The following is a 14,838-nucleotide window of genomic DNA, read 5'->3' on the forward strand; positions in this document are numbered from 1 at the left end:
TGTATAAGATGATTAGGGGTTTAGATAGGGTCGACAGTGAGAATCTTTTTCCACATATGGAGTCAGCTATTACAAGGGGGCATAGCTTTAAATTAAGGGGGGGGTAGGTATAGGACAGATGTTAGGGGTAGGTTCTTTACTCAGCGAGTCGTGAGTTCATGGAATGCCCTGCCAGTAGCAGTGGTGGACTCTCCCTCATTATGGGCATTTAAGTGGGCATTGGATAGGCATATGGAGGATAGTGGGCTAGTGTAGGTTAGGTGGGCTTGGATCGGCGCAACATCGAGGGCCGAAGGGCCTGTACTGCGCTGTATTCTTTATGTTCTATGTTCTATGAAGGAATCATCAAACCAATCCAGTTTGTGGAAAGGGCAGCACCAGTCATACTGACTATGGGGCTGCCAGGAAGGTAAGCAAACCATTTAAAAACGTTTACCTCGGAAGTCTACTGCCTCCATTTTAATTGCAGCGAGGGCAGAGAGAACGAGAACCAGAGGGGTGCCAGGAAGGTAAGCAAACCGTTTGGAAAGCTGATATATGTGGACAGCGGTTGTCTCCCAGGTGCACGCGTCAGGGTCAGGGATGTCTCAGATCAACTGCAGAAAATTCTCAAGGGGAGGATGAACAGCCAGTTGTAATGGTGTATGTAAGCACCAATGAAATAGGTTAAAAAAAAGGACTGAGGTCCTATACAAAGAATTTTGGGAGTTAGGAACCAAGTTAAAAAGTAGGACCTCAGAAATGATAGAATACTTCGGATGAATGTGTGGCTTGAGAGATGGTGCAGGAGGGAGGGGTTTCAGATTTTTGGGACATTGGGACCAGTTCTGGGAGAGGTGGGACTATTACAAATTGGACAGTCTTCACCTGGGCCAGACTGGAACCAGTGTCCTTGGGGTGCTTTTGGTAATGCTGTTGGGGAGGGTTTAAATGTGGCAGGAATATGGGAACCAAATGAGGAGGTTAGTAGCAGGAAGGAGGTAGTAACTAAAGCCTGTAAGGAACTAGATAATGAAGTCAGCGTGACTAAGGGGAAGAGTAGGCGGGAAGCAGAGGATGAATGTAGAGGGACTGGTGATCTGAGGTGCATTTGTTTTAACTCAAGAAGTATAGTAGGTAAGGTAGATGAACTTGGGGCTTGGATTAGTACCTGGGAGTATGATGTTATTGCTATTACTGAAACTTGGTTGAGGGAAGGGCATGATTAGCACCTATATGTCCTAGGATATGGATGCTTCAGGTGGGATAGAGAGGAAGGTTAGATGAGGATTCCCTGACATATGCTACAATTAATATCCATAAGGGTTCGTACCAACATACAATAATGCCATTTGGGGTATCGTCAGTCTGTGCAGTTTTTCAGTGGATGATGGAGAATGTTTTACAAGATCTACACCAGGTCACCATTTATCTAAATAACATGCTAATAGCAGGGAAGATCAATAGGAGCACCTAGATCTTGGACATAGTCCTTAGACATTTCTCCCAGGTGAGCATATGGGAAACATGTGTATTCCAAATAACCTACTTGGGCTGCAGAGTCAATGAGATTATGTTACACCTATTGGAAGATAAAGCGAGGGGGATCAAAGGTGCTCCAGTTCCCGTGTCTGTATCAGACCGTAGGTCTTTCCTTGTGCTGGCTGGTGAATTATTACGGAAAGTTCATACATAACCTGGCCTCCATCCTGGCAGCTTTCCACGAACTCTTAAAAAAGGGTCAGTCTTGGAAATGGTCACATAGACAAATCATAGTTTTCATAGAAGTGAAGAAACAGTTATCATCCTCTAAAGTTTTGACACACACTATGATCCCAAGTGAGATTTGGTGCTCACATATGATATCTCCAAGTATAGCATCAGGGTAGTTTTAGCTCAAAAATGGGCCAATGGAGAGGAATTCCCAATAGCATGTGCATCCAGGACTTTGGGTAATGCAGAGTGTAAATATGCCCAGATAGAGAAAGAAGGTTTGGCAGTCATATTTGGAGTCAGGAAGTACCACTAATACCATTACACTGTAAATTTGTAATAATAAGACAACAACCCCCGACTAGGTCTACTTAAAGAGGACAAGGCAGTGCCACCCATAGCCATGGTCGCTGCATTATAGGAAGGATGTGGACGCATTGGAAAGGGTGCAGGGGAGATTTACCAGAATGTTGCCTGGTATGGAGGGAAGGTCTTATGAGGAAAGGCTGAGGGACTTAAGGCTGTTTTCGTTAGAGAGAAGAAGGTTGAGAGGTGACTTAATAGAGACATGCAAGATGATCAGACGATTAGATAGGGTTGACAGGGAGAGCCTTTTTCCTCAGATGATTATGGCTCACATGAAGGGATGTAGCTTTAAATTGAGGGGTGATAGATATAGGACAGATGTCAGAGTAGTAAGGGCGTGGCATGTCCTGCCTGCAACAGTAGTAGACTCGCTAACTTTAAGGGCATTTACATGGTCATTCGATAAACATATGGATGAAAATGGAATCGTGTAGGTTAGATGCTCTTCAAATTGGTTTCACTGGTCGGCATAACATTGAGGGACCCAGGGCCTATACTGTGCTGTAATATTCTATGTTTTATGTTCTACGTTCTAGCTTCAGGCTGAGTTCAGCAGTGGGTTCTAATACTAAGTGCTCATAATTACAAGTTGGAATACTTTCCAGGAGGTCCAGTAGTGAATGTGGATGCATCGAACTGCCTCCCATTCGGAGATACACCACTGGCGGTACCATCACTGGGAGAGTCGATGATGGTTTTAAATTTTCTGGACACACTTCCGGTCACAGCTGACAATATCAGACTTGAATTGCAGAAATATCCAGTCCTGGAAAAATTGAAATAGCTAGCGGTGATGGGGAAAACCAAAGGGCCATCATTCGTGGGAATGGCTGGGTAAACCCTGGACTCAATTACACATCAACTCTGCAGGTCATTTCATGGGCTAATGTTCATAGTCATTGTAAACACCCACTCAAAATGACTGGATGGACATCAAGCATCCAACACAGGGATGATGATAGAAATATTGCATGCACCTTTTGCAATACATGCACTCCCAGAAGTGTTGGTCACACATAACGGACCATTGTTTACCAGCAGGGCATATGCATATTTCCTGAAATTAAATGGAATTCAACATATAAGGACAGCTCCATGCCATCCATCAACCTATTGCCTGGCAGAAAGAGCAGTCCAAATTATGACGGCAGGCTTAAAGAAACAGCCTACAGCTTCACTAGATACCAAACTGTCCCAGTCCCTATTTGATCATAGGACCATGCCAAATGCAATTACAGGGATAGCTCCAGCAGAGTGACGAATGGGGAGAAGACTTCGCACCAGATTAAATCTCATTTTCCTGGGCTTTGAGGGAGAGGATGAAGCGGCAACAGGTATACCAGTGCCATTCGCCAGACTCTGCCAAGCGAGAGAGATAGTTTACCACAGGGAATGAAGGTTGGTGTAGGAACTACGGAAATGGCTCAGCATGAGTAAGAGACTTGGTTAACACCAGTGACATACAAAGTTTGGATAGAAGCAATGGCCCTAAAAAAGCACATGGACCATATGAAAGCACAAAACTCACAAAATGTGTGAGAGCAAAATGTGTCTTGCTCCTCAGAACAGTCAGAAAGGCTGTTGGAACCCATGGGTTTTCCCACTCAGTCAAGCATTGAAAAGAATTCTGAATCCGAGATGAACACAGCAGATCTCGCCACATTCATCCTTGCTGCCGGAAGAAGAGTGAATTTCTCCCAAAATGCTCCAGGTGCAAGAAGTGAGCTCCTGTGTGTTACTCACTGCCTGTATTCGACACAGAGTCGGAGGAACCTGACCCAGTGCTAAAACACCCAGGAAGCAGGACAAGAAAATGGACCGGCCTATGTCCTCGGACTCAGAGGGAGAGGGATGTAGTGATTATAATGAGGGCAGCCAGATGGACATCATAGAATATGAGTTCCCTGATTGGGGCTGTTAATCTGGTCCAATCGAGAACACCTGGCTGACAGATAGTAACAGGAGTGTCAGACATCCTACTCACTTTGAGAGTTGGCCCTGAGGGAGCTGGATCATTGTGAACAATTCTCCATGTGTAAATAAAGGGGGACTTGCTGATGGAATACTGACCTCTGTAACGTTATTTCACTCATATTTCATGTTCTCCCCAAATTATTGCTTTTTTAGTTGTCTTCTGTTAGGTTTAAAGGTTTCCCAATCCTTTGGCTTCTACTACTGGACTGGGAAGTCTTTTCATTCCATTGTACTATGAAGAGTATGAAAGCAGCTGATGTTGAAGACAGCTGTCCAGTACCAGACAACAGTACATGTAAAAGTAAAATACTACAGATCCTAGCATTCTGAAATAAAAACAGGAAATGCTGGAAATACTCAACACATCTGGTAGCATCTGTGAAGTGGGGATATTGCCAAGAGAGGATATGTGGCTGTAGTTATCATAGACATTTGATTAAGTACAAGGGAAGTCAGAAACAGTTGCTAAGGCAATATGTGTAATTTAATTGTGCGTAGTGAGAGACTGATTTTACTGGAATACATATATTAACTTTCACAGATTCTGTTTATGCTCAATGTGGAATTGGAGTGTTCCTATCAGAAGTGGCAGCTCTTTGTTGGTCCATTAAAAATTCTGCATGATTGCTGAGGACAGCTTTATGCAGCTGCTAAATTATGATTCCAGGAAGAGTTGCCATCCACCTCAAGTCTGTCAAGTTCATCCAACTTCTTTTAAACAACTGTGACATATAACAGATGGAAAATATCATTCTTTAAATATTTTCATGAATGCTTCAAGACAAGTGTCTGATGTGCTGAAATGTGCGTGGAGATCATGGGCAGAATTGTACGATTGCACACCAGTGGGTTTGCAGGCAAGGCTTTGGAGAGGGATGGGGTCTGGGGGTTGGTAATATTCTCACTCCTCCCCTGAAATGTCCAAATGTGGTGCACTCACCCTTAGCCTAAATCATGCCCTGAAAAATGTGTTGCTGGAAAAACGCAGCAAGTCAGGCAGCATCCAAGGAGCAGGAGAATCAACGTTTCGGGCATGAGCCCTTCTTCTTCTTCATCGATTCTCATTTTTCAGCTCTGATTTCCAGCGTCTGCAGTCTTCACTTTCTCCTAAATCATGCCCGTGCATGATTTAAACTATTTGAGGGCTTCTCCCCACCCAACCACAAATTTCAATCTAGTGGGAGATTTCCAGAGTAAGGAATAATCTAGAAGATCACTCTTCTTGGGCCTCAGGTGTGAAGTGATAGAAGATGTATGACTTGCCCCCTCCAAAGCACTCTTGCCACATTGGGCATCCCATGCCCCAAGACCTACCTCCCACAGACAGTGTGTCGCACCACTCCATCAAAGTTCCTCCATCTGCTGTCCAACATATTTGGGACCTCACAACAAGACCCTGAATGTTTCCCAGAATATGGGGATGCAGACCCATGCCTGGCCACTGCTGCCACTGGCTCTGCTGGCATCACAGTTTGGCTGGAAGCTCTGAGGGTGGACTTCCACAATTCCCATTTTCAGTCAACTAAATCCCCTTGGAACATTAACTGGTCCTTGGTGGAAATGCTTTCCTCACTGATATTTTGGGTGGAGGATGCAAAATCTGTCATCTGAAAATTTCAGCCTGACGTGATAAGCCCACTGTCTTTTATTGCAATGAAGAAGAATCTTTTTAAAGAGAAAGTGCAGAAAAATTTGTAGTTCAGAGATTTGTGCAAGTAACTGGGCTCTAAAAAGTGCACCTTCTTGTGCCATTGTCCTCTGCAGACAACATAGCAGAGGTGGCCAGGTCAGAATGGGCTTCCTGAGCCATACCAGACAATGCTTAACACTGAGGCGACCACCACAGCACAAAGTATCCCCTTCTGAGTTGAACTGTCATGGTAGCATAGAAATCATATTCATAAATTTACATTTGTATACGAGCATTCACTTAAGACACATGCACACACATTTGTACATATATACGAATATTCACAGGCAAATATACACATAAAAATAAGCACACTCATAAACACACCGATTTAGGAGTTGATGGACTAGGTGCTAGTTGCTAATAATTGATTTGCTTTGTAATTTCCAGGTGATAGCAGACCCTGTTTTTGTCCCAGCATTGTCTGTGTTGCACCTATAGTCCGTATGTTTGTTCAGAGCTGCACACTTGATGCAGGTATGAACCATGCAATGGGATAAACAACAACATTTTTTATTTACAAATTGTTATGAATGACCCTGAGCCAAACCCTAAGTTTGTTGCAATTCCAGACAGATAATGTGAGTTGTTGTGCTCCTGGTTGAGGAAGGATGAAGTGGCTTTCCTCCCTTTCCCCCACTCAGTTGTAACAATGTTAAAAAGTATCCCCTTACTTATCTCCCCGACCTTACATTTTGAAAGGAGCCAATGTAGTCAAGACTTATTGAATTTTTTAAAAAGTGAGTTTATTAATCTCTAAACTTAGAAAGAAATAGTATCACAGAGAATGGAAATGAGATGAGTCCATCAAAACAAAAGTTAAAAAAAATTCATGAAAAGCAGATAAGACAGTACTGTAGACATTATTAAGTGGTGTCAATAGCATTGACATTGACAATGATGCGTTGAGATTCTTGGTTTTGCAGAAATTCTGTTGCTCCAATACCTTTTGACAGTGACTGTATATTCCAGCACTCACGGGGAGTGAGTTTTTCCCTTTGCTTTACTTGCAATGTAGAAGTGTTTAAAATGGCAGTTGTCAATACTGTGATCTTATAACACACCAGTCCACACATTGGACATTCAACCAATATCACATAGACCCTGTTGCAGTTTACTTGACTTGTTTTTGTATTTTCCTTAAATGTAAAACAGACAAATGTGAGGGGGCTAGTCAACTCCTATAGTATCTTTTCTTGTTCAATCTCTCCCTGTTTAAATTTTCCCTGACATATTACACGTGCAGCATTCCATGTGCTTCTCATAGGACTTTACAGGCAGTCACTGAATTTACATCTCCATTTTATTTTACTGTAGCAGTCCTCTTTTTAAAAAAGACATATTTTGGAATTAAAAGTAAAAATATTTCTAAATACGTCTGATGCATCATCATATTAGTATCACTAGAACTCATCTAAGTCATCCACAGGAGAGTTGTAAATACAATGTTGGCAAGCAACATCCATCAGATGAGATCAGATAACCCAGAACATTGTCAAAGTGTTAGATTTCAAGAAATCTCTTTAAGGAGGAAAGAGAAATAGAATGGAGATGACATTTAGAGATACCAGAGCTTGGCGACCAAGCAGCTGAAGGCAATGGCAGAATGATGGAAATTGAAGATGCTTGAGAGGCTGGAAGTGGAGGAGCACAGAGATCTCAGAGTAAATGACAGAGCTAGAGAGTGGAAGAATATGGAGGTATTGAAAACAAGAATGAGCATTTTAAAACTAAGCAGCTGCTTGATCAGGAAATACTAGCAAGATTACTAGAGCTATGAATAAGAGTATTAGAAAAATTACAGAATGTATTAAAAATGTTACTAAGAATATTGGAAAGGAAGGGGGTGGGGTAGTAATAATAGATGAGATCAGTGCATCAGTGAGAGAGGATCTGGATTCTGCAAAGGTTTGATCAAAATGGAAAGTAGCAAACATAACTACTTTATTCACTTCAAAATGGTGAGGTAGAGAGTAAACTGTCTCTCTCACCTCATCTCTGGACCAAAGCAATAATGCGGTCAGGAGCTGAGTAGTCCTGGTGGTACACAAACTGAATATCACTGATGGGTTTACTCCTTGCAAGTGTGACTTGATAGCACTGTAGGTGACCTCTTCCATGAGAAAAGAAAATGGTGAGTTGGCCTTTATTACAAGTGGATTTGAGGAGAGGAATACAGATGCCTTGCTTCAGTGAATAGCCTTTTAGTGAGGTCACGCCTGGTTAATTGTGTCATGTTCTGGTCCCTTTGCCTGACGAAGATATATTTTGCATAGAATGGGTGCAGCGAAGTTTATGAGACTGTCTCCTGTGTTGGTGGGACTGTCTCATGAGGAGAAATTGAGGACATTGGTCCTGTGTTCTTTGGAGTTTAGAGGAATGAGAGGTGATCTCATAGACACTTACAAAATCCTTACAGAGATAAACAGAATAGATTCAGAAAGAATGTTTCTCCTGGATGTGGGTTCTGGAGTCTAGGACTAAGGGACACTGTCTCAGAATAAAAGACAAGCCAATGAGGTCTGAAATAAGAAAGAATTTCTTCACTTAGAGGATTGTGAATATTTGAATTCTGTATGCCAGAGGATTGTGGAATCTCAGTCAGTAAATTCACAACAGAGATTGATAAATTACCAATGCTGCCATGGGTGGCATGGTGGCTCAGTGGTTAGCACTGCTGCTTTATAGTGCCAGTGACCCGAGTTTGATTCTAGCCTCACATTTTTGCTGTTTTCTATGGATTTCCCTCAGGTGCTCTGGTTTCTTTTCTCAGTACAAAGATATAGATTAAGTGGATTAGCCATGATAAGTGGCCCATAGTGTCCAGGGATGTACAGGCTAGGTGGATTAGCCACTGGGAATGCAAGGTTACTGGGATAGGTTGGGTGGATCTTGGCGGGGTGTTCTTTGGAGCGTTGGTCTGGACTCGATGGGCCAAATGACTGGCTTTCACATGTAGGGATTCACATGATCGGGGGATATTGGGAGCATTGGAAACATTGCTGAGAGAATTGGAAATGGGATTGGGAAAATTGAAAATGTTGCTGACAATATTGGAATTTCTTTTATTTTACCTGCATGGTTTTTCATGTTCCCTTTTTGCTTTCTTAATTTCCTTTTAAGTAACCTCCTGCATTTTTTATGAATCTCTAAGACATCTGGTGTTTTGGAACCTTGGTATCTGCCACAATCTGCCTTTTGTTTCCTTATCAAATCTGTACAATTTCTCAGTATCAAACATTCCCTACATTTCGTTCCACTCTTTATGTTTATGGGAACATGTTGGCTCTGCACCCTCACAATTTCCTTTTAGATAAAACCTCCCACTGCGCTGATGGAGATTTTCTGACAAGTAGCTGCTCTAAGTCTGATCCTGTTGTATCTCATTAAAGTTGGCTTTCTACCTATCTCAGAAATTTTATTTCTAGTCAATCTTTGTCCTTTCCATGACTACTGACTATATCAGTCTCTATTTAGTTAAATGCTCGCTCACTGACACTTCTACAACGTGCCTGGCTTCATTCCATAAAATTTGATCCAGCATCATCCCTTTCTGTCAGACTTTTCATGTGCAGGCTTAAAAAGCTTTCCTGGGCATATTTTAAGAAATCCACTCTCACTAAGCCTTTCACACTTTGTCCATCCCAGTTAATGTTATTACTCTTATTTTAACATTACTCTGACATTTGCCGACATTGCTTCCTTTCTATCTATCCCTGACTGTTTGGGGGTCTATAGTACAATCCCAACAATGTGATTGCCCCGTTTTTAGTTTTCGGCTTTACCCATTTGGCCTTAATTGAGTAACCTTCTAAGACAGCATCCCTTCTTATTGCAGTAATTGACTCCTTAACCAATATTGTGACATCGCCTCTCACTCTTACAGCTCTCCCTCGTCACCTGAAGATTCTATACCCCGGAATGTTGAGATGCCAGTCCTGACTATCCTGCCCCTCACAACCATATTTCAGTGACACCAATTATATCATATCCTTACGTGTTAAACATCACCCTCAACATATCTGCCTTAGTCATGAGACAGTATGCATTACAATGAATGCCTTTCAGCCTAGCTGTGATCCTCTGTGACTTAACTTCACACTCTCTGCCTGACAAATTGACTTAGCTTTTCTTTTATGTTTGTCTGTGTACCACTCCCTACTGCACCTTCACTACATATGTCATTTCCCTGTCAAATTAGTTTTAAGTCCCACCCAACCTCATGAGCAAATATTCCACATGGATGTTGGTCCTGTTGCGAATCAGATGCAACCAGTTGGACTGGAACAGGTTCTACCTTCCCTAGAAGCAGGCTTAGTCATCCAGGAACTTAAAGTCCTCCCTCCTGCTCCAATTTATCAGCCACATATTCATCTGTTCTATCTGCTTACTTACATTCACTGGCACATGGCATCATGAGTAATCCAGAAATTACCACCTTTCAGCTCTTGCATTTTAATCTGTTATTTAGCTCCCTAGACTATTATTGAAGGATGTCAGCCCTCTTTCTACCGATGTTGTTGGTCCAAATTTAATCCTCCATCTCTATTTGCCCTTCCTCTTCAGAATGCCCTGTAGCTGTTCAAAGACATCATTTACCATGACCTCAGGGAGGCAACACACACTCCTTGAGTCACTTGTCTGTCCCCCTCACTATTGGATCTGCAAGCACTGTTGTTTCCCACTTGTGTGGCCAGGGTCTGGCTGCACTCCTCACTGGAGGAACCGTCACTCTCTCACCCTTTTCCAACGCTGGAAATCAGTGAGGTTCTGAGTGAGATACAATGTGGAATGACTACCTGTCTGCCTCCCTCTTACTGGTGGTCACCCATTTCCTCTCTGACTGCACATCCACAAGCTGCAGGGACTACAAACACGCTGTCCATCCAACTCCCACCTCACCAATGGACTGCTGTACCTCAAGTGATTGCTCAAGCCCCAAAACACAGCGCTCAAGCTGATCACACCAGTGATACTTACTATAGTTATTTTATTTCAAAAATATACTTTATTCATAAATTATCATTATAGTCACTAGAACAGTTTTTGCACTTTTAGAACAAATAAAAGCCCAAGACATTACTTACTTACACAAGACCATATACTTACAAACATTTGAGGCACTGAGAGGGTCTGATAACTGAACAAACCCCATTTACCTTTAGCAGAAAGACCTCAGATGATGGTCTTTCCCTACTGCACCCTGGCGGCAACTGCCCCAAGCTTTAGTGTGTCCCTCAGCACTTGGTCCTGGAGCTTGGGATGTGCCAGTCTGCAACATTTGGTCGAAGTCAACTCCTTGTTCTGGAAGACCAACAAGTTTTGGGCAGACCAAAGAGCTTCTTTTACCGAATTGATGGCCTTCCAGGTGCAGTCAATATTTGTATCAGTGTGTGTCCTGGGGAACAGAGTCCCATGTCACGGAGATGCTTGGGACGATCCTTGACAAAAGCTGTATCTTTCTCCAGACTTATTTTGCAAAGGCACACTCAAGAAGGAGATGTGTGACAGTCTCTGCCTCCTACAGCTGCTTCAAGGGCAGCGTGCATGGCCCAGACAGCCTAGGCGTACATGAAGGATCTCACGGGCAGTGATGTCTTGGTGCTTGTTGGAAAGTTCTGGTGATGAGGCATTCTGCCAAATGACTTGGACAGTCTGCACAGGGAACCAAGCAACACATTCCGTCCCCTCCTTTTCCCACTGGGTCTCGAGGACACTACATGCTGACCACTTCCTGATGGATTGTGGTCAAAGGTATTTTTCTTTTCAAATTTCTCCTTGAAAGATTGTTGACACGGAATGGTCCAACTACTTGGAGTGTTCCACGGCAACAAGTCCAGCCCCATCCTTTGCAACACTGGGAACAGGTAGAATTATGTACTGAAACTTTGCGTATCAAGGATCTATGCGCAGCCTGATGCAGCCACACACAAAAGTGGCCATCAGGATGAGGGCTGCATTGAGTATGTTCTTCCCCTCTCCCTTAGCCAGAGTTTTGCACATGGAGTTCCTGCAGACATGATTCATTTTAGAGCTCCAGATGAAGTGGAAGATGGCTCGGGGAACTGTAAGGTGCAGTTTTGAGGAATGGACCAGACCTGCATCATGTACAATAACAGAGAGAGTGCCTCACACCTGATGACCAGGTTTTTACCTGCAATGGAGAGGAAGTGGTGCTCCCGAAAGGCCACTTTGTGCTTCACCTTGGCAATAAGCTCCTCCCAAGATTTTGCATACATCCTGGCCCCTCTGAACAATATTCCCAGCACCTTCAGGTAATCTTTCTTGATAGTGAAGGGAATGAAGGATCGGTCAGCCCAGTTCCCAAAGAACATGACCTCGCTTTTGCCTTGATTTACCTTGGCTCCCGAGGCTAGTTTGAACTGGTCACAGATGCTCATGAGTCTGTGCACTAACAGAGGATCTGAGCAGAAAATGGCGACATCATCCAGATACAGGGAGGCTTTAACCTGCAGGTTTCCACTGCTGAAACAGTCCCCCCTCTCAGGCTCACATCCTTCCTGATGGACTCAGAAAAAGCTCTATACAACACATAAACAAGGCAGGAGAGAGAGGGCAGCCCTGCCTGACTCTGGATCTGATCAGGAAGCTTTCTGATTCCCACCTGTTGATTGAGACTATGCTAATGATGTTGGTGTAGAGCAGTCAGATGCCATTGCAAATTCCCTCCCCAAAGCCCAAACACCCATATCTAGGTGTTTGATATCCTGTCAAAGGCTTTCTCCTGGTCCAGGCCGATAAGGCAGGCATCTACACCCCTGTCCTGGACATAGGTGATCGTATCCCTGAGAAGCACGAGACTCTCAGAGATGGTCCTGCCTGGTAAGTACAGATTTGGTTGGGGTGGATCACTGATCCTAGAGCAGACCTGACCCAATTGGTGATGACCTTAAACAGGATTTTGTAGTCTGCATTCAGCAGTGAAATTGTTCGCCAATTTGTAATTTCTTCTCTTTCCCCCTTCTGCTTGTAGATGGGAGTGATGATACCTTTCCTCATGATTTAACACATGGTACCTGCCAAAAGCATACTGTCATAAACCTCCAGCAGGTCCTGCCCAATCCAGTCCGATAGAGCAGAGTACAACTCGGCCAGTAAGCCATCGCTTCTGGGAGTTTTCTTCTTTTCTAAGGATGCGAGGGCCTTGGTTAGCTTGTCCAGTGATAATGCCTGGTGCTTGGTACCACAGCGATCCAGGAGAACTCTCCTCACACAGAAGGCCCAGTTGACCAACATTCCTTTCTCCACCTTCTTCACAGTCACCCTGACTATATTGCAGACCTCTTGACTTGGGAAATGGATGCCCACAGAGGCTTTAGCTCTGGTTGGCTAGTCACCGAACTGGTGTTAGGCCAAAACAAGCATAAAGATCCACCAATTGCAGCTCAATTCATCTGGCAATCATCCATGCAATCACAATCCAGCGATGATCTTGAGATCTTCTGATGATGATGATGCTGATCTTGATGATGGGTTTCAGTTAGACTTGACCACCTTCCAAATCACCTGCTGTCAGATAAATTTTGTTTATTTCAAAAATACACTTCTGTTCATGAAAAATCTCTTTTTTATGTATACAATGTCACAAATGAAGTTTGGTTCTGTACAGTTAAATATCAAGTAAACAAAACATTATACTTTGACTCTCCAAAAAATCAAAGACGTCTCTTGTACATAGAAATGCCACAATGTAGCACCCCATAGAACCCCTAGCACTAATATTGATATGTATTTTAGGCTCTGGGAGGATCCGATAACTGAATGGAACCCCATTTACCTTCAGCAGGAAGACCTGCCAGGTAAATATAGGCTTGTTTTATTTCAAAAATATACTTTATTCATAAAAAAACCTTTGTATATGTACGTTGACACAAAAGCAGTGTGGTTCTGCACAGTTGCATATCAAGCAAGCAATACGTTGAACTTTGACTCAGTGCGAAAAATATCAAAACCTTCACTAACTTGATTAGACATTGCTTAGCTGGTGGTGAGAAGGGCACTACCTGAGAGATCCTAATGTATGCCTGGTCAGTCTGCGCCACCACGCACTGTCCTTGAAGTAGCTGCAGGGGGCAGAAACTGTCACATATCTCCTTCTTGAATGTGCCTTTGCAAAGGACATCTGGAGGAAGATGCAGTGGCTTGTGTCAAGGTTTATTCCAAGCAGCTCTGTAATGTGGGATTCTGTGCTCTATGGTCTGTTCCCCAGGACGCACACTGATACAAATATTGACTGCGCCTGGATGACCATCAACTTGATGAAAGAAGCTCTGTGGTCTGCCCGAAATTTGTTGGTCTTCCAGAACAAAGAGTTGACTTCAACCAAGTGTTGCAGACAGGCATGTCCCAAGCTCCAGGACCAAGTGCTGAGGGACACACTAAAGCTTGGGGCAGAAGTGGGTACTGCAGATGCTGGAGATTAGAGTCAAGTTTAGAGTGGTGTTGGAAAAGCTCAGCAGGTCAGGCAGCATCCGAGGAGCAGGAATTTCAATGTTTCGGGCAAAAGCGCTTCATCAGGAATGCTCATTCCTGATGAAGCGCTTTTGCCCGAAACATTGATTTTCCTGCTCCTCGGATGCTGCCTGACCTGCTGTGCTTTTCCAACACCACTCTAAACTTGACTTAAAGCTTGGGGCAAGGCACAGTGAGGAAAGACTACTGTCTGAGGTCTTTCTGCTGAAGGTAAATGGGGCTTCATTCAGTTAGCAGACCCTCCTAATGCCAGTTAATTTTTTTTTATTATTTCAAAAATATACTTTATTCATAAAATAATTTGATGGTCTGTACAGTTGGTCATGCCATACATATGTAAACATGTACATACAGAGATCAGAATTTATCATTTTTATACCGGTCTGTACATTTTTCAATCATATGCCCATATAATTAGCTGAGGCGTCAGCAGAGCCCAAATGACTGCATGGGCCCCCTGTTTGCCAGTTAAATACAATCATCCATTCTGTTAAGTGTATGTAAAATTTTCTACAAACTGTGTGGCAACACATGAGACCAAGCTCACCTGCCATACCTTTAACTACACTTCACCAAAATTTATGTCAAGTGGAAAATTATTCAAGTTTCTTTTACTATTAACT

The sequence above is a fragment of the Chiloscyllium plagiosum genome, unplaced genomic scaffold, assembly GCF_037043375.1.
Source record: "Chiloscyllium plagiosum isolate Xiang-an unplaced genomic scaffold, Cpla_swu_hap1 HiC_scaffold_21, whole genome shotgun sequence".
In the NCBI taxonomy this organism is placed as follows: Eukaryota; Metazoa; Chordata; class Chondrichthyes; order Orectolobiformes; family Hemiscylliidae; genus Chiloscyllium; species Chiloscyllium plagiosum.